A 22355-nucleotide genomic window follows, 5' to 3' on the forward strand; every position below is an offset into this window, starting at 1 on the left:
TGGGGGAAGCTGTGACTTTTGAAACTGGTGCCATAGTGATTAAAATGCATGGTGTTAAATGTAACCTTAGTTACGTTCTTGGGTTCTGAAAATAACCAGAGGCCCCAAGGCCAGAACCTCTCTTCATTAATTAAGCAAAAAATCCACTATAAGTCCTCCAAATTCACTGCTGCTTCCTAGGGAAGCCTTTTTAGCAACCAAGAGACATGTTAGGGAAGAACAGCCTCATGGGTATAAGAAATGAGCTTTAAACGGGGGGCGAGAGAGAGAGAATGAAAGAGAGAGGACAAAAATTACATAAACAGAGGAAAGAACGAAACAGCATTCTGGAGAGACAGCATGTACAGCACAACTTGTTGCCTCACAGACCACAGCTCAGCACCTCATGTTGTCCATTAGCAGAAGAACTGGCCAGAGAGTTCTAGTACCAAACACAGCAAGAAAATAGTCTGAAGGGGGTGATTACAGAGCAGGCGCCTAAAGAAAATCACTCCATGAATCAGTGCCAACCTGTTATAGTTTGAGCCTGCGTTAAAGATTAAGTGCCTTACGTTTATCTTTAATGATTAACTATTCATTCATGGTGAATGAACTGCAGTTTTACACTGCCGGTTTTTTGTGCCAAGTACAATATTTGAAATCCATCACATATAATGAAAGGCAACAAAGATGAAATCATCATCAGAATACCAAAGTTAGCAACTTTTCATACCTGAACATGGAATTGAGGCACAGTTCCTTATAGATCCTCCTTATTTTTACAAGGGACTCCATCAAATCCACCACAAAATCATCTGTCCACAGACATGTTCCGCAATTTGTTGATGCTTTTGTTGTTATCCTATGTAAAAAAACAAAAAAACCATGAGGATCTATGAGGATCTGTACCTTGGGTTAATGCTTTCATGGTGCTGGCAAGTACCAGATCCACTGTGCAGTCTATCAATGTAAGCTTGAATTAGATGGTGGTTTGGGGAGACGAAGAAGAAGAAGAGTTTGGATTTGATATCCCGCCTTTCACTCCCTTTAAGGAGTCTCAAAGCGGCTAACATTCTCCTTTCCCTTCCTCCCCCACAACAAACACTCTGTGAGGTGAGTGGGGCTGAGAGACTTCAAGGAAGTGTGACTGGCCCAAGGTCACCCAGCAGCTGCATGTGGAGGAGCGGAGACGGGAACCCGGTTCCCCAGATTACAAGACTACCGCTCTCAACCACTACACCACACTGGCTCTCTTTGACCCAATAGCAAAATCAATAGGATGAATTAATTTTGCTGGATCTGACTTTTACTCACTTCCCACAGAAAAGAAGAGCATGCGGGTGTTTGTGTGTGTACTGGCATGTGTGCACATGCTGTGAATCTTTCTATCTGCCTTGCAGAGTGTGGATGAGGTCAGGGTGTCCCAGGGGAGGGAAGCTGGGGTGGTGCTCATGGCTCTCTTTCAAGTTCCTGAATGTGCCCACGGGCCCCCCAAAGTTTGGCAACACCTGGGGCAATACTTCACAAAGCTGAGAGATGAGCCATCTCTTGGACAGAAGATGGTGAACCCCCCCCCATCATTTTTACACTACTGACAACACTAGCATAACATTGCATTTTTGCAGTGCCATGCTGCCAGCAAACAGTGCAACTCATGATAATCACATTGCCAAAAGTAACTGTGCTTGAGGCAACAACTTGAAAGATCTATCAGAGGATTCCCAGGCCAAACCCAACTTTAATATCACTGGGTCAGAGCAGCACCATCTGTATCTGTGACCTGAAAGAGGCATTTTTGGCCTCAGGGAAGGGAGTAGAGTATGAGGAAATGCAGCTTGCAATAGCTGTTAGCTCTTGAGCGAGAGCCAAACTACCTTCAGATCATTCCCATAATTCCTGACTAGTTTAAAATAAATACATAGTTGAAATGCAAAGTGTGGGGTGGGATATAGCTGTGTGGTGCCTTCTCAGCATGCTACCTTCGCTGGAGTGATGCAGACCTCTGCTAAACCATTTACAAATGGAGAACCTTTGCTTTTTCTGAAAACTCTGGTCACTGAATGCCACAAAAGCTATACGCTGTTCCCCCAGCTTCTATTTTCACAAATGCAGAGCTAGTTTTGCTGGCTGATACAAATGTTCTTTATCTGTTCTTTCTCCAGCACACAATACTTTCACAGCTTCCCCCACCATTGTTTCTTCTTCCCCACCCCCACCCTGGCCAATTACATGGTGGGGGGGGCAAAGGATGGAGTTAGATAACAGTGTTTCGCTGTTGCTTTGATGTCCACAGGCATCATCCTCAGCGACTGACCAATGAAAACAAAAGAGGACTCTCTGGGCTGCTGCAACTCCCAGCTATTCTTCTCAGCACCTTTTGATATCCCAAAGGGTCCCATACCCTGACCTTTGCTCTCCCTCACAAAGATCTCATTGGAAGAGTTGTCAGCTGTGTCAAAAATTCTTTCCAAATTCAGCTATTCAGCAAATGATTTCTTTACTTTTCCCATCATGCCATTCTCTTTTAATGTACTCCTCAAGACTCAAAATGCACCTTCCTTCCTACAAGGGAGAGAACCTGTTTTGGACACACAGTAAACCATTGATGGATGCTTGGTTTAAGAGTTTCTAATTTATGCATGATTTCTTTTCTCACTGACACATGCATTCATTATGTCTTTCTTCTCTGCGAGAGACCACCATCGCCATACTCACATTATGCATTCTAATTTCCTGGGATACATTTCTCGATTGCTCCATACATCTGCTTTAATTCACCCGCAGGGGGAGGGGGGTCTCAAAGATGAGAATAATATCTGCAGCTGTTGTGTAATCCTCAGAGGATAAATTACCAGAGCGATAGCCTTGGGGAGGAAGGCATGCTGACCCATGAGGTGGGGGCTGAAAGGAGTTCCAGTCATTTGTCCCGAAAACATTGTTGCGGTTTCCCATCTGTGACAACTGACCACTCCTATTTATAAATCTGAGGTTGGGGTGGGGGCCACAGCTAGTCTTGAGAAGAGACTTAGGTGACAAGGAACTGGACTATGGCTCTTCAAGACTCTCCCTGAAGGATGTCTTGGGGAGACAAAAGGAGAGGAAGATCCAATTAAACTTGACTCTGAGAGGCAGTGTGGTATGCTGGAGCATGTGTTTGAACTTGGAGGAGAGAGACTTGAGTTCAAATCTCCCCTTGGCTCCTCTGCTGACCTTGGACTAGGCGCTAAAATGCAGCCTGAGCTATTTCACATGGTTGTTGCATAGTTAAAAAGGTATCAGCTCATGCAAGCTGCTTTGAGCTCCTTGTCGAAATCAGGGATGTTGCTAGACTACAGCTCTCATCATTCCTGACAATGCTGGCTGGGGATGATGGGAGTTGGAGTCCAGCAACATCCAGAAGGCTGCAGATTCCCTGGCCCTGCTATAAAAAAAAACAAAAAAGAGTCTGCCATCCCTTCCACCCAAGTTACCAGGATCGGGAGAGACTGAGATTCAAGAAAACAGCAGCTGCGGTCTAGGGAGAGATGCTCAGTAAGGAAAATAGCACATATGGAAATGGTTAGCCAATAAAATAGTCCTGATCTGAATCCCGATCTCATAGTTGGTATGCATATTTTTTTCAAAAAACAAAAACATGAGAGATCCTGTTCATTGGTCTAATATGGTTTTGGGGGACAATAAGGACAAGAGTTACTCAATTCCTCATTTATTCCATTTTATGGCTTTATGCTTTAACTCTGCAGTTCATAAAGTTTGCATCTCCAAAGTTCTTCATTTTTTTTAAAGTGTTAAATACCAGCAACTCGTAGCAAACTGCCTTCTCCCGTGCAGACTAAGATGAGTTTCAATAAATTCCAAGGAAGCCCTGCTGGTAGTTTATCAACCAGTGACTTGTAGCTTAGTTACAAAAGGGAAGAGGCCTTTTTCAGTGATAACACCCACCTCCTGGAATGCCCTCCCTTCCTAGGGTAATGTGTAAGGCAGAGACAGTAATGACCTCTAAAAGCCTCTTAGAAATACATATATTTGCCCAAGTTTTCTTGGATTCTTAATTTTACATTTCTTTTGGTTCTGTATACTGGTGAGTTTTGTTTGTGATACACAATTGTTTGGCTGTTAATTTGTTATATTTTGGGGGTTTTTTATGTAAACTGTGTGGAGATTTTTGTATTATATTGTAGCATTTTTAATAAATAAATAAATTACACACACACACTCTTTAGATTTCAGCATGGTAAAGTCATCACAATTGAATCTCTTCTCCTGGTTCAATGATAATTTAATCAAATGCACCCCCATGTGGTAACATCTGAGATTTATTATTATTATTAATTAAACTTCTATACCGCCCTTCATCTGAAGGTCTACGGGTGGCTTACAATATAAACAGTACACAAAAATAAATGACATAATAACAAACAAAAACAAGTTTGGAGTTCGAAAATACTGGGAGATGTTCTGCTTATTTTAGCAAAGGACATGAGGTAACTGTAAGAAGCAGAATGGTTTTGCTAAATTACAACAGGGTGGTCCATTTCCATTCCTAGAACTGGATTAAGGAGTTGTGGGTAATATAGCAATTCTGAAACATTTTCCATAAAGACTCCGGAAAGAAAGTCAAGGTCATGAATTTATAACAGCTCTCCAGTGGTTCAAGCAGAAGTCTCTCTAAGCTCTACTACTTGAAATTATTTAACTGGAGAGAGTGGGTTGACCAATGTGGTGTAGTGGTTAAGAGCAGTAGACTTGTAATCTGGTGAACTGGGTTCGGGTCTCCGCTCCTCCCCATGCAGCTGTTGGGTGACCTTGGGCCAGTCACACTTCTCTGAAGTCTCTCAGCCCCACTCACCTCACAGAGTGTTTGTTGTGGGAGAGGAAGGGAAAGGAGATTGTTAGCCGCTTTGAGACTCCTTTGGGTAGTGATAAAGTGGGATATCAAATCCAAACTCTTCTTGGATTACTATGCATGAAAGCATATAACCTACTATTGAGTCATTCCTTTCTCACCAAGCCACCTGAAGTCTGCTGGGCTCAGCAATACCTCTCACCCTGGGCTTTTTTCTCACCCAAGTATCTGATTTTTTATAAAATATTAAAAATTGGACCTCTGCTGCAGAATCTGTAATCTGCAGCGCATGGATCAGACCCTCTCTAACCACCTCCTCACAACTTGGTGCTCCACCGGATGCCTTTCTGGCAGCCCTGGGGAACACCCAAGTTGTGTCCTTTAGATATTGTTGTTGTTGTTGTTGTTGTTGTTGTTGTTGTTGTTGTTGTTGTTGTTACCACCACCGAGACCCCTAAAATACAAAGGGTTGCATTCAACAATGTGCTTAGGAGATTGTTCCATCAGCACAAGCATTTATGTTTGCCCAACAGAACGATCTCCTCTCTCTGCCTGTGTGCTGTTCTGGGGGTTATCCTGACCCACTGGCACAGATCTGAGGAGGGCGCTAGTGGAAATTTTTGTGCTGCCTCCCACTAGTACAATGAGTTTGTTGAATACAGTGGTACCTCGCAAGACGAATGCCTCGAAAGACGAAAAACTCGCAAAACGAAAGAGTTTTTCGTTTTTTGAGTTGCTTCGCAAGACGGATTTCCCTATGGGCTTGCTTCGCAAGATGAAAACGTCTTGCAAGTTTGTTTCCTTTGTCTTGCAAGTTTGTTTCCTTTTTCTTAAAACCGTGCATTCACTTTGAGGAGCAACTCATAGCACGCGGTGTGGTAGCTTTTTTTGAGGTTTCTGAAGACTTTGGTGATTTTTGAAGCTTTTCCAAAGTCCGTGCTTCGCAAGACGAAAAAATCGCAAGACGAAAAAACTCGCGGAACAAATTAATTTCGTCTTGCGAGGCACCACTGTACAGCCCAAAATCAACAGAAACACAGAAACTTTGTTAAACAGACAAAACAAAACAAAAATTATGCTATTTTGATGTTGGGTTCTTATTTCAGTTTGCATTTCAATAATACTGAACTCCCAATAATTTATATTGTTGATTTCATCCTATACCTTGTTGTTCCAATACAAAATGATGACCGAATACTTTTCAATAAAGCTTTTGTTCTCCCTCTCTAATTCTAATAATATTTCTGAGTTTTAGCATGTATGCTACAGCTGCATCTCATACCTTTATCATCAAATCCCTCAATGATATAGGACTCTTCTATTTCCATCTTTGGTTAACCACCATTCTGGCCACTATTAGCAGGTAGATAATTATTCCCCTCTCTCTCTTCAAACACTCTGGTCTAGGCATTGCCAAATAAAACAACTATACTGTACAACTAAGGTAAAAGTAAGGTAAAGATCCAGTCAAAGGTGACTATGGGGTGCGGTGCTCATCTCACTTTTCAGGCCAAGGGAGCCAGTGTTTATCCACAGACAGCTTTCCAGGTCATGTGGTCAGCATGACTAAATCTGGTGCAACCGGACACCATGACGAGTGCCAGAACACATGGAAATGCCCTTTACCTTCCTACCGCAGTGATACCTATTTATCTACTCGCGCTGGTATGCTTTTGAACTGTTAGGTTGACAGGAGCTGGGACAGAGCAACATGAGCTCACCACCGTTGCGTGGATTTGAACCGCTGACCTACTGATCGGCAAGCCTGAGAGATTCAGTGATTTAGACCACAGCACCACCCACATCCCTACTGTCAAACTATATCCAACTAAATGGTACTGTCCAGCTATATCCTGCCATCTCCCAATAGGCTTTAATATTCACACAAACCCTCTCAAATATCTGCTCTTGCACCTCCACACTCCCAGCACGTGTCTTCTACTTTTGGATATACTGTATGTGACTTAATCCCTGAGGTCTTTAATACCAGCTAAATTTAGGCTTAACAAAACTGTTTTTAAAATATAAGCATTTCCCCCACAAGGAACTGCCTCCCTACATCCAGTTCCAAGAAGCTTCTGGTCTCTCAACATCTAAACTCCCTCTCCCGTTGTTTATTTACATGCCTGTGAAATGTGGAAGTGAAAATGACAGTGCGAAGTAGCAATCCCATCCTGATCTCCTGCCCTGCAGGCAGTGGTTATAACACTCCAGTGCTTATAGAGGATTGTGCAAACAAAACAAAACTGCAGTTGGGGGAGCTCTTTGTAGGGCTGTGTGGACAAGCCATTACACTACATCTGCAAATTCAGGACTTCATTCTCGTTCAAAGCAGTGCTACAATCTGTGCACTTTTCTCCAGATTCCCAGATCTTGGAACCATGCAGACTAGATTTCCCCCTAGTCAGTTTTAAACTGGCTGCATTGCTTCCCATGAGTTTAACTTAAATCACCTTCTTTCTTAGCAAGCGGGCAATTTTGAGTTTGCGTACACATAAATAAAGTTAGAATACGCAATCAGCAATGATCATAAGGTATTGCCGCCATTCAGCCATTTTCTGGCATTGAGAATAGACAGCCACTCTGTGCAGATGGTTACTTCATTCCTGTGTATTTCTCCAATGATCTGGCATTACTTTAAGCTGACTATTTACTGAATGCCAGCCTGTACAAATAATACTGGCCAACCACAGTCTTGTGTTTGAAAGAATGCTCTTCCAGGTCAAAAGGAAAGGGGGCATATTTTAGAGCTTCTCTGTGGTTTAGAAGCCTTTGGACTAAATCACTTCACATCTTTGGGCTGACAAAGATTTAGAGTTTCTTGAAGACAATGGCTTCAATCCATTGCAAAGTTATGTACACTTAAGCCCCAAGGATTAAGCACATATTACTGAGCCCTGGGTTCCTGCCTGTTTTCTTCCCAGGCTATGAAGACAGGTCTTTTAACCCCTTCATTGTAGCCCCAATCACTGTTTTTGCTCATCTCACCAACACTGCTGGTTTGGAAGTATTTCTATACTTTGGGCACACTAAATTCTTGAAGAGCAACCACTTTAATCCGCTGCAGCAAACCCAACAAATAAAGGCTTGTAGCATCTTGAAGACAACTGTGCATATGAAGAAACAAGTCATCAGAGGGGTTCCACTGTTGCAGAATGAAAGAAGCAAAGAATCTTGTGACACCTTCAGAACAAAGAAAATTACTGTGGCATAAGCTTTTGTGATCTCATAGTCCAGTTCAACCAATGCATCAGGCCCTTTCGCTAAAAAAAGGCTTGCTACAATAAATATGCTAGTCTTTAAAGTGTCACAAGTCTCCTGACTTGTTGGGTTGTAACACCACCACACTTTTTTTTTTAAGGAACCTTGTGTAAGATAAGGACAAGGGGATGAAATTCTAAACACAATGACCTGGAAGGAAGCCCCACTGAAACCAGTAGGCTTTACGTCGGGGTAGGCAACCTAAGGCCCGTGGGCCGGATGCGGCCCAATCGCCTTCTCAATCCAGCCCACGGACGGTCCGGGAATCAGCATGTTTTTACATGAGTAGAATGTGTGATTTTATTTAAAATGTATCTCTGGGTTATTTGTGGAGCATAGGACTTCGTTCATTTCCCCCAAAAAATATAGTCCTGCTCACCACATGGTCTGAGGGACGGTGGACCAGCCCATGGCTGAAAAAGGTTGCTGACCCCTACTTTACGTCTTAGCAACACACTGTTAATATGCTTTCATTTTGCTCCGATTGCACTTTGACTGTTTATCGTGTTGTGTTTGAGTGTTTTGCTTTCTTTTACACCATGCTGATAGTGGATACTGAATATCAACTACCAGACTATAGCAGGCTCATTCCAGTGGTGGAGGAGCACTGGTGAAATTACAAGTCATTTCGCTTTATTAGTTGTTCCGCAATGCTTCCACAAAGTTACCTCATTATTGCCATCTAGAGGGGCACTCCTGCACCACAGCACAGTAAAAGCAGGACCAAAAAACAAACCCAGAACATTTGTGGTATAAAAGGTTATAGGATTTCAGGAGGAAGTTACAGGGCATGTACTAAATAATAATAATATTTTTTACATTTATATCCCGCCCATCTGGCTGAGTTTTCCCATCCACTCTGGGTGGCTTACAACATATAAAACACAACCAAACATCGAACATTAAAAAACAAGATATCTTATACATGCAACAAATAAACCAATAAATCAATAAAAACCAGTAACAATAACAACAACAATAATAGTTTACAGTTATGCCCAAATTAACGTAACCTTCAACCCCAACTAAAGATTTAGCCAGCACCAATCCAACAAAAATGAAACAGAGTGATCAAAATTAGAACATTTTAAAACACTATAAGTCCACTCCAAAAATCTGGAGGCACAAAGCGTTTTGAAAAGGAGATCATAAAACCATGAGCACAAATAATCATGAATGCCCAATAGAAAGGATGTCTGAAGGGGCCTGTAATCTCAAAGAAGAAATTGGGAACACACTAGTGGAAAAGGGCATACGGTTAATTCTACACTACCATTCAAAAAAAATGTTTTCAGAATAATGTTCCTTAATGAAAAGCTGGAATAGCCAATCATATGCTAAGGAGAAAACTGATCAGCTGATCAAAAATGAAGGGAAAGATCCACTGAGTGTTTCTCTTATGTAAGCCCCACTGAAATGAACTGAAGAATAACACCTTGTGTAGGTTTCATTCACACTATGGGGATTCCACAGAGAAACGTCCTGGTGAATTGGGCTCCCAGATTCAAAGGTATTTTGTCTGTTTTAGAAGCACAACTTTTGAAATGTAACAATACTGGGCATTAATTTTACTTGCCTCTTGAAGCCATTGACTGGATAATAGCATGGCAGCAAGTGGTTTCTTAGTTTAGGAATAATGAAAACCATCAGAATTTCCAAGTTCTCTCAATAAGTCAAGTGGCTTGAGAAATCAGTTTAAAATGGGTGACATGGGCTATATCATTCCACATCTGAGCCTTCTGTACTTTCTAGCTATTAGCCTGTGAGCCTAATTCAAGGTGCCGGTTAATATCTTTTATGGTGTAGTCATCTGCTACTAAGTTCCACTGACTTAAAAGGACACACCTGCAGATAAGTGTGCACAGAATTGCAGTATAGCCCCTGCAGGGCCGGCCCATAACATTTTGGCACCTGAGGTGAACCACAAAATGGCGTCTGCTCTCCAATCAGGAAGGTAGGTGTGAGTGAAGACCTACACCAGGAACAAGAGAGAAATAAAGATCTACATCAGGATCTGCTGCCCCGTGCATCCTGCCGCCTGAGGCAGTAGCCTCACCTTGCCTCACAAGTGAGCCGGCCCTAAGCCCCTACATAACATAGAAAGGTCTTAAGATATGTGAATACAACCTTGCTCTATGCACCCCTTTTTATTTATGTATATTAGATTAGGGTGCAGTGCAGATTCAGATGGGTGGACCTGTCCATTTTGTTTTTCTCAGTTTCTCATTTTCTAATCTTAGATTCAGTTCTCCACATTTCTACATCAATCTGCAACTTCTTTTAAGGTCCTCATGAAAATTCATCAGTATTTTGCTGTGAATTTCTCCTAATATCTGGATGTTTGACTAATATACACATTTTTGCAAAGCATTTCCCTCCAATATAACGCATCTTTGTATGCAATTTTCACTAGTATATGCCAATTTATGTACATTTTATCCTGGCATGTACCTTACTTAGCTAGAGAACTGCATTGCAAAATTCAGAGATTTGCAAATTTCAAAGGATGGCTATGTTTCACACGTGTTGCTTCAGAAAGTGCAAATGAGGTAGACTCACCTTTAATTGCGAAATGTCACCCCCATCCCTAGATACAAAGTAGGACATTTCCTTCTGCTACACCTATATTATAGAAACCATGACTAGGGAAATGTTTCTCTGTTAGCTCTTCTTTCCATCAGGAGAATATATTTTCCCTTCAGAGGAAAGTGGCTCAGTCAGGTTCTATTCTTGTTTGCTTTTATAATTTTAGATGGTATTTTTTCTTAAAGTGCATCTGTCTTCATTTTAGAACAAGGTACTGCTGTTTGAATGCCACTTAGTGCATAATTGCACAAAAGCAAAGAACATGTAGTATCACAAACACTAATAGGGTAGAAATGGTCCTTATTGTAAAAAATAAAATAAGGAAAAGTATTTTAAAGTATCAAGTGGACTGCAGATACTTTATTTTCAAGCCTGTATGTCTAAATACAGAATCACATAATAAAACAAAAATAAGAGCTTATAGGAAACCAACAACAGTGAATTGTGCCCATCTGATGCAAGAATGCTAGACTCAAATGTGAATACAGCCTTAAGTTGGAGTGTTTGGATTTAAACAATAATGATAAAATGTCCAATCTAAATGCACTTCCAATGTGAGCCAAAGTAGTTTACTATCAGTTTTGGGCTGGACATATCTAAATCTAAATCTCTGTTTAGTCATAATACTCAGCTTCAATCTGTCAGCATCTCTTAGCCCAAGTTCCCTTATAAAATAAGGCTTATACCATCACGTGTAATAAATAATTACAAGCAGGCACCTTGAAACAATAGGACAATGGCAATAAGACTGAGGATTCAGCCTTCATTAATGGAGCTCCCTTTATAGCTGACCTGACTGCAAGGCAGTATTACAACTGAACGACTGTACAAACCAGGTTACTCTCAATGTGAGCTTTTTCTGTGTCTGTGTTCATGGAACACTCTGTATGAAAGCAGAAAAGTAACAGAAAGCCGCATTGTTAACTGTTGAAGGATATCTTAAATTATTCCATTCTCTGTTTCTCACTCTGTTTTATTATTAAAACAATATGCATGATTCTAAGTAAAGCAAGTTAGAATGGGAGTCAGGAAAATAAATCAGGATTCTGAGAATGCCCTTGAATTTCTTGCATTGATTAGTACACTCAAGCCAGGGGAGGGTGTTAGAGAAACTCCCACACACACACACCTCTATCAACTGTGAGTAAACAAAGAGTAAGAGTGCCTTGCCTTAGTTGTAAGATAGAGGATTTGCTCTTGCCCCACATGCATTCAAAACTCCCATTGGTTTCAGCAAAATGAGGGGGGCGCAAAAGTCCAAAGGGGTAGTGCAGTTACACACTGCAGTTAATATTAATGCAATCAAGAAATTTAAGAGTCTGGGTGTGTGAGTGTGGACTTGTCACAAATTAAGTGGTTTCCCTATTCTAGGAATGTTCACAGATGAATGGAAAGGAGTGACAGTGAAATAGACCAACATCCAATCTGACACTAATTACACACACGCATTAACAGCAGTTGCTGTGGATTTCCTTCTCCTTTATAACAAAAAAACACAAAAGTGGGGGGTGGAGTGGAAAGAATCAGCCCCTTTATCTACACCCAGAGCTACTCAGCGCAGGGTCTCCAGCAATCTGCTCCCTAAAACTCAGCAGCCATTTACCACTTTACTGCGCTCAATTACCTTGGAAGGTTTGATTTCCCCACCATTTCCTTAAAGTTTTGTTTCAGGAGGGGGATGGGGGCAGGTTGGAATCTGGGCTGAGAGAGGAGAACTCAGTTCATTCAAAGAAAAAGAAAAACACTACAAAAGGGAACATAGCTTTCTGTTCCAGGTTCCCGAGATTACGCACTTCAATTTCATCAATAAAACTGCAAGGACCACTTTGTAAGACAAGAAAGGTTTGTCTAGTTCATTTTACAATCTCTCCCCCCACCCCTTATTCTTTCTAGGTTGCAGAGTATAAGATCTACACATACACACAAAATAAATGTGCACAGGCATCCAGAAACACTGGCTCTCTGCCCCAAAGAGCTTACACTAAATATATGGCAACACAACATGAGCAAACAAAACCCATTGTAAAAGTCAAGGTTCTACCATACAGCTAAGATACTCATTTTCCTTCTGTGGGTCCGAAATCACTGGATAGCAATAGTCTTTTCTCTCTCTCTCTGGAGCAGTGCTTCAGATGCTAACCCTACCCTCTTTTGATGCTGGTTTCTGACCTGGACGCTCCCCTCCCTTCTTACATGGCTTCTGCTCATGTCTCTATCTCCCTCCCCCTGCCCACCCACCCCCCACCCACCCCCAGTTCTGTTCAAGGGACTGGAATTCAACCTTCTCTCCTTCCTGGGTATTCTGAGTGGTTCCTACCTTCCACTTAGTGACTCTTGCTTTTCCTTTCCTTCCTTAAGATTTGCAAAGTGGAAAAGAATTCTGAAAGGGGAGAAGGTGGGAGGGGAGAAAAAGAAATCTTACCTCTGAGGCTCCCTTTGTTGCTTGGAAGCAGGCAGGAATGACAATTAGGGAAGCATTCACCTCCTTTTACTGCTAGCAGCGTGCTCTAAAGAAAAGGATAGGGATGCTGCTCTGTGTCTCCTCCCTCTCCTCCCTGTCCCACCCTCCTCCTCCTCCTCCTCCTCCTCCTCCTCTCATGCTCCCTCCCATCCATAGCCTGAATGACAGCTCTCGTTGACCTCCTGCTTCAAGTCACTTTTCACCATTGACCTCCTGCATCAAAGTCTCCTTTCCTCTCCTCTCTTGCCTGTTGAAGTTGCAGCTCCTAGCTCGCTAACTTTCTGTCTCCCTATGTTATATAGCACAGGACAAGAGGCAGATCTGGAGCTACTGGGAGATTTCTGGGAGAGACGCAGTAGACAGGCACAGTTTCTTACTCTCAATAATTAGGCTACTGGGAAATAGAGCAAGAGGAGGGGGACAGAAGTGGATTTTGTGTGCGGAAGCCCTTGTGATACCTGGTTCTGATACCGATCAGAAATTCCTGGGTGCAGCATGTGCTCGGAGGCACCCTGTTCCTTCATTCTTAGCGTATTATCTCCCCAGCCACACTGCTATCTTGCACCTGGCTCTGGTTGGCAAACCTAGTAAAATAACGAAGTAGTTTTAATAAAAAATAACAAAGTAGATCCCACAAGCCAAAAGCCTGCCCACACCTCTTCTGCACCACCACTGGAAGGGCAACGCACACCACAATCTAAGCATGCCTATCCTGGGTTGTTTATTCACATAACCACTTTTAGATCTTATACCAGTGTGTGCAATCCTTTATCAATTGATGGATTCTTTTCTAACCCACCACTCACCTTGTGCAAACTGACTGCTCCTGTTCCAATACAGCCATGGGTATTCACCACCAGATACATGTGCAATGAGATGAAACTCATTCCGTTCATTCAGCGGACACCAGCTGGATCTCACTCCATTTGCCTATGCAATCCATATGGATAAAGTCAGCTTGGCTTGAAACAGATGAACAGCTTGGTTCTGTGAATCTATTCCATTCCACAGTAAGTTCACGACTTGTTTTCTGGCTATGGCTCCGACTTAATTGGCTGGACACTGGGGAGTGGTGGTTAGATTCTGATGAGTGGGCACTGGGATGGAGACGGACTTGAAGGGATCTGTGCTCTGGGGGAGCCTGTAACAGGTAGGAGATGAGTGTCAGAGGCAGGAGGAGCTGAAGGATTGGAGAATGAAGAACAGGTACAGGAGGGTGGAGAGATAAGTCAGGCTGGCGTAGAGTCAAGGGCTTCCACACCTCCTCCTGCTCCTACCTCTCCTGCTCCACTCTCTCCCAGGACCAAAAGAGGATTGAAGGGGAGGAGCTGAAGCAAGCTACACACAGATGCAGTCTTTGCCTGCTCAGGTGGAGGAGATACATAAGCTAAGGGTGGGGACAAACCTTCTCTGTCGAGGCAACTGTCTCATCGGATGCACACCTAGCAGTAGCTGAGAGACACAGGACTGATGGACATGCCTTTCCCTAACTTGCAAGTGCACTTTTGACAATATAGAGTTATTGTATTTTTCGCTCTATAAGACGTACCCAACCGTAAGACGCACCTAGTTTTAGAGGAGGAGAACAAAAAAAATAATATTCTCTCCCTCTCTGCTCAGCGCTTTTCCAGCAAAGCGGGAGGAGAAACGGAGCCCCTTCCAGGAGGCTTCGGGCGGCTTTCCCTGAAGCCAGGAGAGCAGCCTGCATTGCTCTCCTGGCTTCAGCGAAAGCTGCGCAGCCTGCATTCGCTCCATAAGATGCACACACATTTCCCCTTACTTTTTAGGAGGGGAATGTACGTCTTATAGAGCGAAAATGCGGTAATTCCTCACACTGGATATTCCTTGCCTGATAGCACCATGGCACAAACTAGTTTGTGTGGCTGAATCAACTGACAGACAAAATGGGGTTCCTATTTGTGAACCAACAGGGGATTGGGCTGAGAAGAGTTCTGTTCTGGAGGGGGTTGCATTCCCCACCCCCACTCCAGACTTCCTTAAGGATCAGGTTTGAACCATGCAAATAGTATCGGTAGTATAAACCACTTCTCATTTGCTTAGGCTGGTACACCAACTGCAACCCCTCCTGAACAGAAATGAATGCCCTAGTAACATAACAGAGGCACTACCCTGGAAGATTTCTTAGAAATATCAAGTGGGCTTTTGGAAAACTTGGGTTATATGGATGATATCTCACTGACGTTGAAATAGTTCCACTGGCTTCCCATGTCTTTCCAAGTACCATTTCAGGTGCCATTGAGCTACAAAAATCCTATATAGTTGGGGACCAATATACCTCAAAGAACACCTAACTCAATAGAAACCTGCATGGGCTTCAAGCTCTGTTTATGGGGGCCCCACCTGCTGACATGAGAGGAATGGATCTGTTCTGCAGTGGCTTTCTTGTCCCTGGAATGCCCTCCTGGCTTCAGCACATCCAGTAACTACATTGCTGAATTTCTGGCACTAGGTAAAAACACTTGCTTGTTTACCCAGGCAATTTAATCCAGGTTATGAGTTGGACTGCTGCTGATCTTGACATTTGCCTTCAGCTGAAATCGTAGTTGGTTTTAATGTGCTGGACTCTTGCATACTGCAGTGTTGTTTTAAAGCTATATTTTTAAATATGTTATTCTATCTGCTGCAGTATTGCTGTTAGCTAGTTCAGTTTCTTGGATTTTTATTTCACAATCCCCGTGCAGTGCTTGGGAAGTTCATTTTAAAACTGAACTAATTCTAGTTCAAGATACCCTGTCCAAAAAGGATCTAGCTCCAGTTCCAGTTTGTCATCTTACAATATAAAGTAGTCCAGTTCACATTCATCCAAATGAACATTTTAGTTCATAAAAAGTTCATCCACACATTTGCTGTGCAACACCGCTTTCAGTATTGTGTTACTGAATTTAGCCTGCTTCAATACTGTGTTGTAACCTGGAACTATCTGCACCTTATGGAGTACATTGATACCTCTGGTTACGTACTTAATTCATTCCGCAGGTCCATTCTTAACCTGAAGCACCACTTTAGCTAATGGGGCCTCGCGGTGCTGCCATGCTGCCACCGCGCGATTTCTGTTCTCATCCTGAAGCAAAGTTCTTAACCCGAGGGACTATTTCTGGGTTAGCGGAGTCTGTAACCTGAAGCATATGTAACCCAAGGTACCACTGTATATGAACATGTGAACCCACCTTACATTGCAGATTGGTCAACCTAGCATAAATGCTGTCTATACCAAATGACAGCAGTGCTCCCAACAGTTGAAGAAGATATATTTCTTGGCCTTAGGAGCATAGAAAGCTGCCTTATACAGAGTCAGACCATCAGGGTCAATATCGTTCAAATTGACTTCCAACAGCCCTTCAGGGTTTGAGACTGGAGACATTCTCACTCCTAAATGGAGATGCAAGGGATTGGACCAGGGACTTCCTGCTAAGACCCTTTCAGTGTTAATGGGTGGCGCAGTTATTATAATTTACTGTTTATTTAAAATACTAATGACTTTCCTTTGCCTGCCATGTTATGTACAGTGGTGCCCCGCAAGACGAACGCCTCGCAAGACGGAAAACCCGCTAGACGAAAGGGTTTTCCGTTTTGGAGGTGCTTCGCAAAACGAATTTCCCTATGGGCTTGCTTCGCAAGACGAAAATGTCTTGCGAGTTCCTGCGGGGTTTTTTCCCTCCCCCCCCCTTTTTCTAAGCCGCTAAGCCACTAAGCCGCTTATCAGCTGATCCGATAAGCCGATAAGCCGCTAAAAGCCGCTAAAAGCCGCTAAAAGCTGCTAAAAGCCGCTAATAGCGCTAATCCGCTAAGCCGTCAATGGGCTTGCTTCGCAAGACGAAAAAACCGCTAGACGAAGAGACTTGCGGAATGGATTAATTTCGTCTTGCGAGGCACCACTGTATAGTAATATACAATAATTAAAAACAACACACACATACACAAAGGAGAAACATAATTACGGCGGAGCAAGAGCAATATATAGAGTGGAATTCACAATCTCACAAAGCCAAACAAAACAGCTGTTGCAGCCTGTCCAAAACTAGACAAAGATGGGGGTCAACCCTTAGTTCCCTAGGAGGAAAATACACCACTCCCACTACCCCTAGCCAACATGGCTAGTAGTGAGGGGTGATGGGAGCAGCAGTGGATGGTTAGGGTGGGGTAGTGGTCTCACCTGATCTCCAGTCAGTTGCATCACTGCTGCTAACTTAGAGGGAAGGGTGAGGTGGTGGTGAGGTTGGGGTAGTGAAAGTTTACCAGTGGGAGCTCTGGAATGGCTCCACCAGGGCATTTGCTATGCAGTGACTGCTGCCGTGCCTCCTCTATCTCCTAGTAAGCACCAGGCAGAAGGTCAGATGAGTGCCACCACTCCATCTGCTACTGGATGGGAGTTGCAGTCCAGCAATATATAGAGTGCACCCCATTTGCTATCCTTGCAATATATTTAAAGCTAGTAGTAGCAGTAGCATTAGTAGTAGTAGTAGCAATTTCCTGCCCTAAGGTCCCAGGGCAAGTTACAACCACTAAAACACATTATTCTGAAGAGTTTCAAACAAATAAGGTGGGGCCTAAAAATTATACATCTCAGGTGTCAAAAATCAGGGTAAAGAGGTGTATCTTCTTCTGCATTTGCTGAAAGCTGTCTAATGCAGATGCCAGACATGCCTCTGTGGTCATGTCTACATCACATATTTAAAGCACCTCCAAAGCCAAAGAATCCTGGGAACCGTCGTTTAACCCTTGCAGAGTTATAATTCTCAACACCTTTAACAAACTACTCAAGATACACAAACTCAGGATTGGATGAATCTTAAGGGGAAGAGAATTCTGAGGATCAATACATCTTGCTGTAAATTGCATCAAAAGGAAGGATAACAGATACACTTAAGAAAGAAAGAAAGAAAGAAAGAAAGAAAGAAAGAAAGAAAGAAACCGCTCCTGTGAGAAGTTATTTTTTATCTACCAAGCTTCCATGCCAGATGCTTTTCTAAATGAAGAGCTGTTTTACATCCTGACAACTCTGTTTAAAAGGATTCCACCAGCCCCCCACCAGGTTGCAGCACGTGGTTACTGTCCTCAGAAACATTGTGCAGGGAGATGAATTATATGAATTTCTCCACAAGCATGACAAGAGTTTGGAAATTACGATAGTGAAATCAGATGCATACATCTGTTAATGAGCTTTTCTTTTTTATCACTGGAGTGCAACTGTCCTTAAGGCAGCTCTCATTCCAATCAGTGTGTGTGTGTGTACATGAATGTACATCTAGAGCAGGCGTCAGCAACCTTTTTCAGCCGTCGGCTGGTCCACCGTCCCTCAGACCATGTGGTGGGCCGGACTGTATTTTGAAAATAAATCAATAAATGAATTCCTATGCCCCACAAATCACCCAGAGATGCGTTTTAAATAAAAGGACACATTCTACTCATGTAAAAACACACTGATTCACGGACCGTCCGCGGGCCAGATTGAGAAGGCGATTGGGCCGCATCCAGCCCCCGGGCCTTAGGTTGCCTACCCCGATCTAGAGTGATTAAAAAAGGAACTTGTGTGTGTTTTTGTATGGCTTTTAATCAGCAAATCCTGAAACTTAGACATTGCCATGGATTCTCTAGTATTCGCCTGGGCTCCCTGGGCTTTACATACAGTCTCTCAGAAATTACTTCCAAGAACCGTGTAAGGTCAGCCAGGACTATTTCTCCATCTTACAGGCAGGCAGGGCTGAGTGCCAGCAGCTTGCTGATGGTCTCTCAGCAAATCTGTAGCAAGTGCAACATTTTAATCATCAGGAACTTTCTGAATCACAGTTCAGTCTATGTAACATCTGCTTTCAAACTGCTATGGTTTTCTATTTCGGGGATGGGGTGAGTATTTTGCTCAGTTCCTTTATCATCTGACATGGTGTAATAAGAAATACTGTATTCTTTACCCATTCCTAAATCAATATTTATTTTGCATTATTGATGGTAAGCAGTCGGCCCTGAAGCCTTTTGTGTGCTTTCCAATTCATAGATAATTGCCACAAATATCTAACAGTTTGCAATAATTCAAAAAGCAAATTGTGTGTCGTTTTAACATGGCAGAAGAAATGTTAGCAATCATGTGTTTCTGCAGAATGTATGGCTTATTTATTTATGATGTTTATATTCCACTTTCCCATCCAATGCTAGAAACACACTGGGTTAGAGTAAAACATTTAAAAAATCACAAATGGTTGCTCAGATGCAATGAAGCATTACAGAAAGCTGTATAACAAGTAAAGTGGTACCTCGGGTTAAGTACTTAATTCGTTCTGGAGGTCTGTACTTAACCTGAAACTGTTCTTAACCTGAAGCACCACTTTAGCTAATGGGGCCTCCCGCTGCCGCCATGCCGTCGGAGCACAATTTCTGTTCTCAACCTGAAGCAAAGTTCTTAACCTGAAGCACTATTTCTAGGTTAGCAGAGTCTGTAACCTGAAGCGTATGTAACCTGAAGCGTATGTAACCTGAGGTACCACTGTAATAGAGAGTGGTTATAGTTAAGCGCTTAGGAAAAGTAACCATTAAGCAACTGGGAAGGATCAAGTTGCCAGCTATGTACCCAGTCTTGAAAATGAATGCATGTAAGTATGCTATAAGCCCTTTTCATATGTAATCCTGTCAAGGGATAAAAGGAACATCATAAGCAGGCCTTTTTCAGGGGGAACTCACAGGGACCCTTGTCAGTGTGAATCATTGCCATTCTAAGAAAACAAGGGAGGTGTTCATTCTGGCACCTCTTTTACTAGAAAAATTAGCACTGGTTGTAAGTTTTGGTTGAGCAAAATTGAGGAGGGGGCAAAGCTTCTAATGGACGATCCCACTTCAAAATAAAGGGGTGGAGGGGCATATGCTTCTTTCTGGAAATGCATCTATGAATGCATCTATGAATAAAAATTCTTAAAACAGAAATAATAGATATTACATATTAGCATTTTTATTTTAGCAAATTGAGTTTTTCATAAATTCACTAATGGCAAATTATTATTCTTACAGGGAGTATGGTATTTTAATTATCTTTCTTTTTCTTAAACTCTTTGTTAACTGCCGTGAGTTAACACCTCTCACACACCCACACATACCTTCTAAATAACATGTGTTTTTCCTAAACATAGGATGTGAAAGCACACGTTCCAGCAAGGCCCTATGCCAGTGGTTTTCAACCAGTGTGCCGTGGCACCCTGGAGTGCCTTGAATGATAGTCAGGGGTGTGGCGGGCAACACTGGCCTCTGCCCCTCTTTCCTTCCCTCCCTCCTCTGATGCTCTCTTGTGTCTCTGCCTCCCAAAGGCTTACACAGCTGTTTGTTGCAACAGCTCTGGCTACAAGCTCCCCAGGCGAATGGTGCCTCTGGGGCTGGCCCAAGGGTGCTTCCCAGGCCCCTGTGGGGCAGTGTGAGGAGGCACCTCTCTATGAGGCGGGGGGGGCAGCTCAGACCAGGGACAGTAGTTACAGCTGCCCAGAGGACTCCCAAGGAGAGGGGAGAAAAGAGGGGGCTGAGGGAACACTTCACAAGTGAGTGTGTTCGAAAAGGGGTGAGGGGTTGCCAGTTCTGCAGGCAAGGGGTGATATAACTGGGCTCCTGAGCCCCACAAGGGTGCCACAGAAATAATGTAGTTGGTCAAGGGGGCCGTGGACCCCAAAAAGTTGAAAACCTCCTGTGCACACAGTCCCACTGAACTAAATGGGATATACTTCTGAATAAATATACATAGTATAGGGATACATTTATGTTTGGAAGTGTACTAAAGCGGCAGTTCTATATAGGCTTACTTGGAGCAAGACCCATTAAGTTCAGACTTACATGGTCCAAGGCCATGGAGACTATTACTGCACGCTACTCCCTCCCAGATCTGGACACGCTGTCAGCTTGGGATCAACATAAAATCCGGGCCTGGATTCTTACTAGAGACGAGGCCATGGACCGGGCACAGTCCACCACAGCTTGCCTCTCCATGTGGCTACCTAAAGTGAAAGTGGTAAGATCACTTGCCAACTACTTGATAGACCTGACGGAGCCCAATTTGAGAAGAGCGTTTACCATGGCCCGTTTCCATTCTATACCCACGGCCTTCCTGCAGGGGATTTACTCTAAGACCCCTATTACTCAGCGTCTATGTCCATGCACAATGAATGAAGTAGAGGACTTCATACATTTCTTTTTCTACTGCCCTATTTATGAGCTAATAAGAACTAAGCTCCTCCTCTTGATCCTGTCCACCATCACATCTAAGGAAGACTGTTTGAAATCGCTTCTTGTGGACGCAAATCCCCAAGTTACACGTGGGGTGGCAATCTTTATAGTGCAGGCCTTGAAACTCAGGGCTACTCTGACGGGGTAGTGTGTCCTAGACCTGGACCTGTCTTAATTCCTTTTATTACCTTTTTAACCTAATGTCCCGAGCCTATTTTGGGGCCATTATATGCTTTATATACATTCGCAGTAATATCGCTTTGAATTTTGTTTGGTTGTTTGTCTCTAGCATTTTTTTTTTAATCCTGCTATGGCTGTATGCTAATGCAATAAAGGTTTGATTGATTGAATCTGAGTAAACACACAAAGATTGTACTAGGAATGGGGTTCATGACTGGGGTAGCCAAAGAATAAAATGCACAGTATTTTTCAGGAGTGAAATTGCCGCCCTCTGGTGGAAAAGGAAGCAAATTATTTGAACTAAAGTGACGTGACCCATCCTTCGATGCAGGATGACCTGCTCCATTATGTATTTTGTATTTTTTATATTGTAGTTTTGTGCTGTCGACCACTCTGCAATCTAGGGATATAGATCGGTATAAAAATTTAGTAACTTTAATAATAATTTATTAAAACCAAAGCATGCTATTTGCTGGTTCCAGGCCTATTGCTAGGAATACTCTCCTGTCTTTTAAGATGAGCCATACTGTTCCTGAAGAAACCAGAGGCCTTTCTCCTGGGCATGGTTGGCCAATTGGTGCCAAAGAAGGATAGAACTTTCTTTATGTACGTTACAGCAGCAGCAAGAATACTCATTGCAAAGCATTGGAAGACACAAGACCTACCCACCTTGGAAGAATGGCAGATGCAAGTAATGGACTACATGGAATTGGCGGAAATGACCGGCAGAATCCGAGACCAGGGAGAAGAGTTGGTGGAAGAAGATTGGAAGAAATGTAAAATTTATTTACAGAAACGTTGTAAAATTTTTGAATGTTAATGACGTTG

The 22355-nt window shown here is 42.9% G+C and overlaps 1 protein-coding gene across 1 annotated transcript in view; it reads right to left on the reverse strand.

Annotated features, from left to right (window-relative positions):
- The window catches only part of GREB1 (growth regulating estrogen receptor binding 1), a 98836-nt gene that overhangs the window by 74544 nt on the left and 1937 nt on the right, over positions 1-22355 (reverse strand). Inside the window, exons 2-6 of the mRNA XM_079970307.1 lie at positions 13940-14063; positions 13592-13717; positions 13095-13179; positions 2294-2541; positions 713-841 (exon numbers count right to left, since the gene is read on the reverse strand). The gene's annotated coding sequence lies outside the window, so the exon portion shown is untranslated. The remainder of the gene's footprint in view (positions 1-712; positions 842-2293; positions 2542-13094; positions 13180-13591; positions 13718-13939; positions 14064-22355) is intronic.

Source organism: Podarcis cretensis, assembly GCF_951804945.1.
Source record: "Podarcis cretensis genome assembly, chromosome: 3".
Lineage (NCBI taxonomy): Eukaryota > Metazoa > Chordata > Lepidosauria > Squamata > Lacertidae > Podarcis > Podarcis cretensis.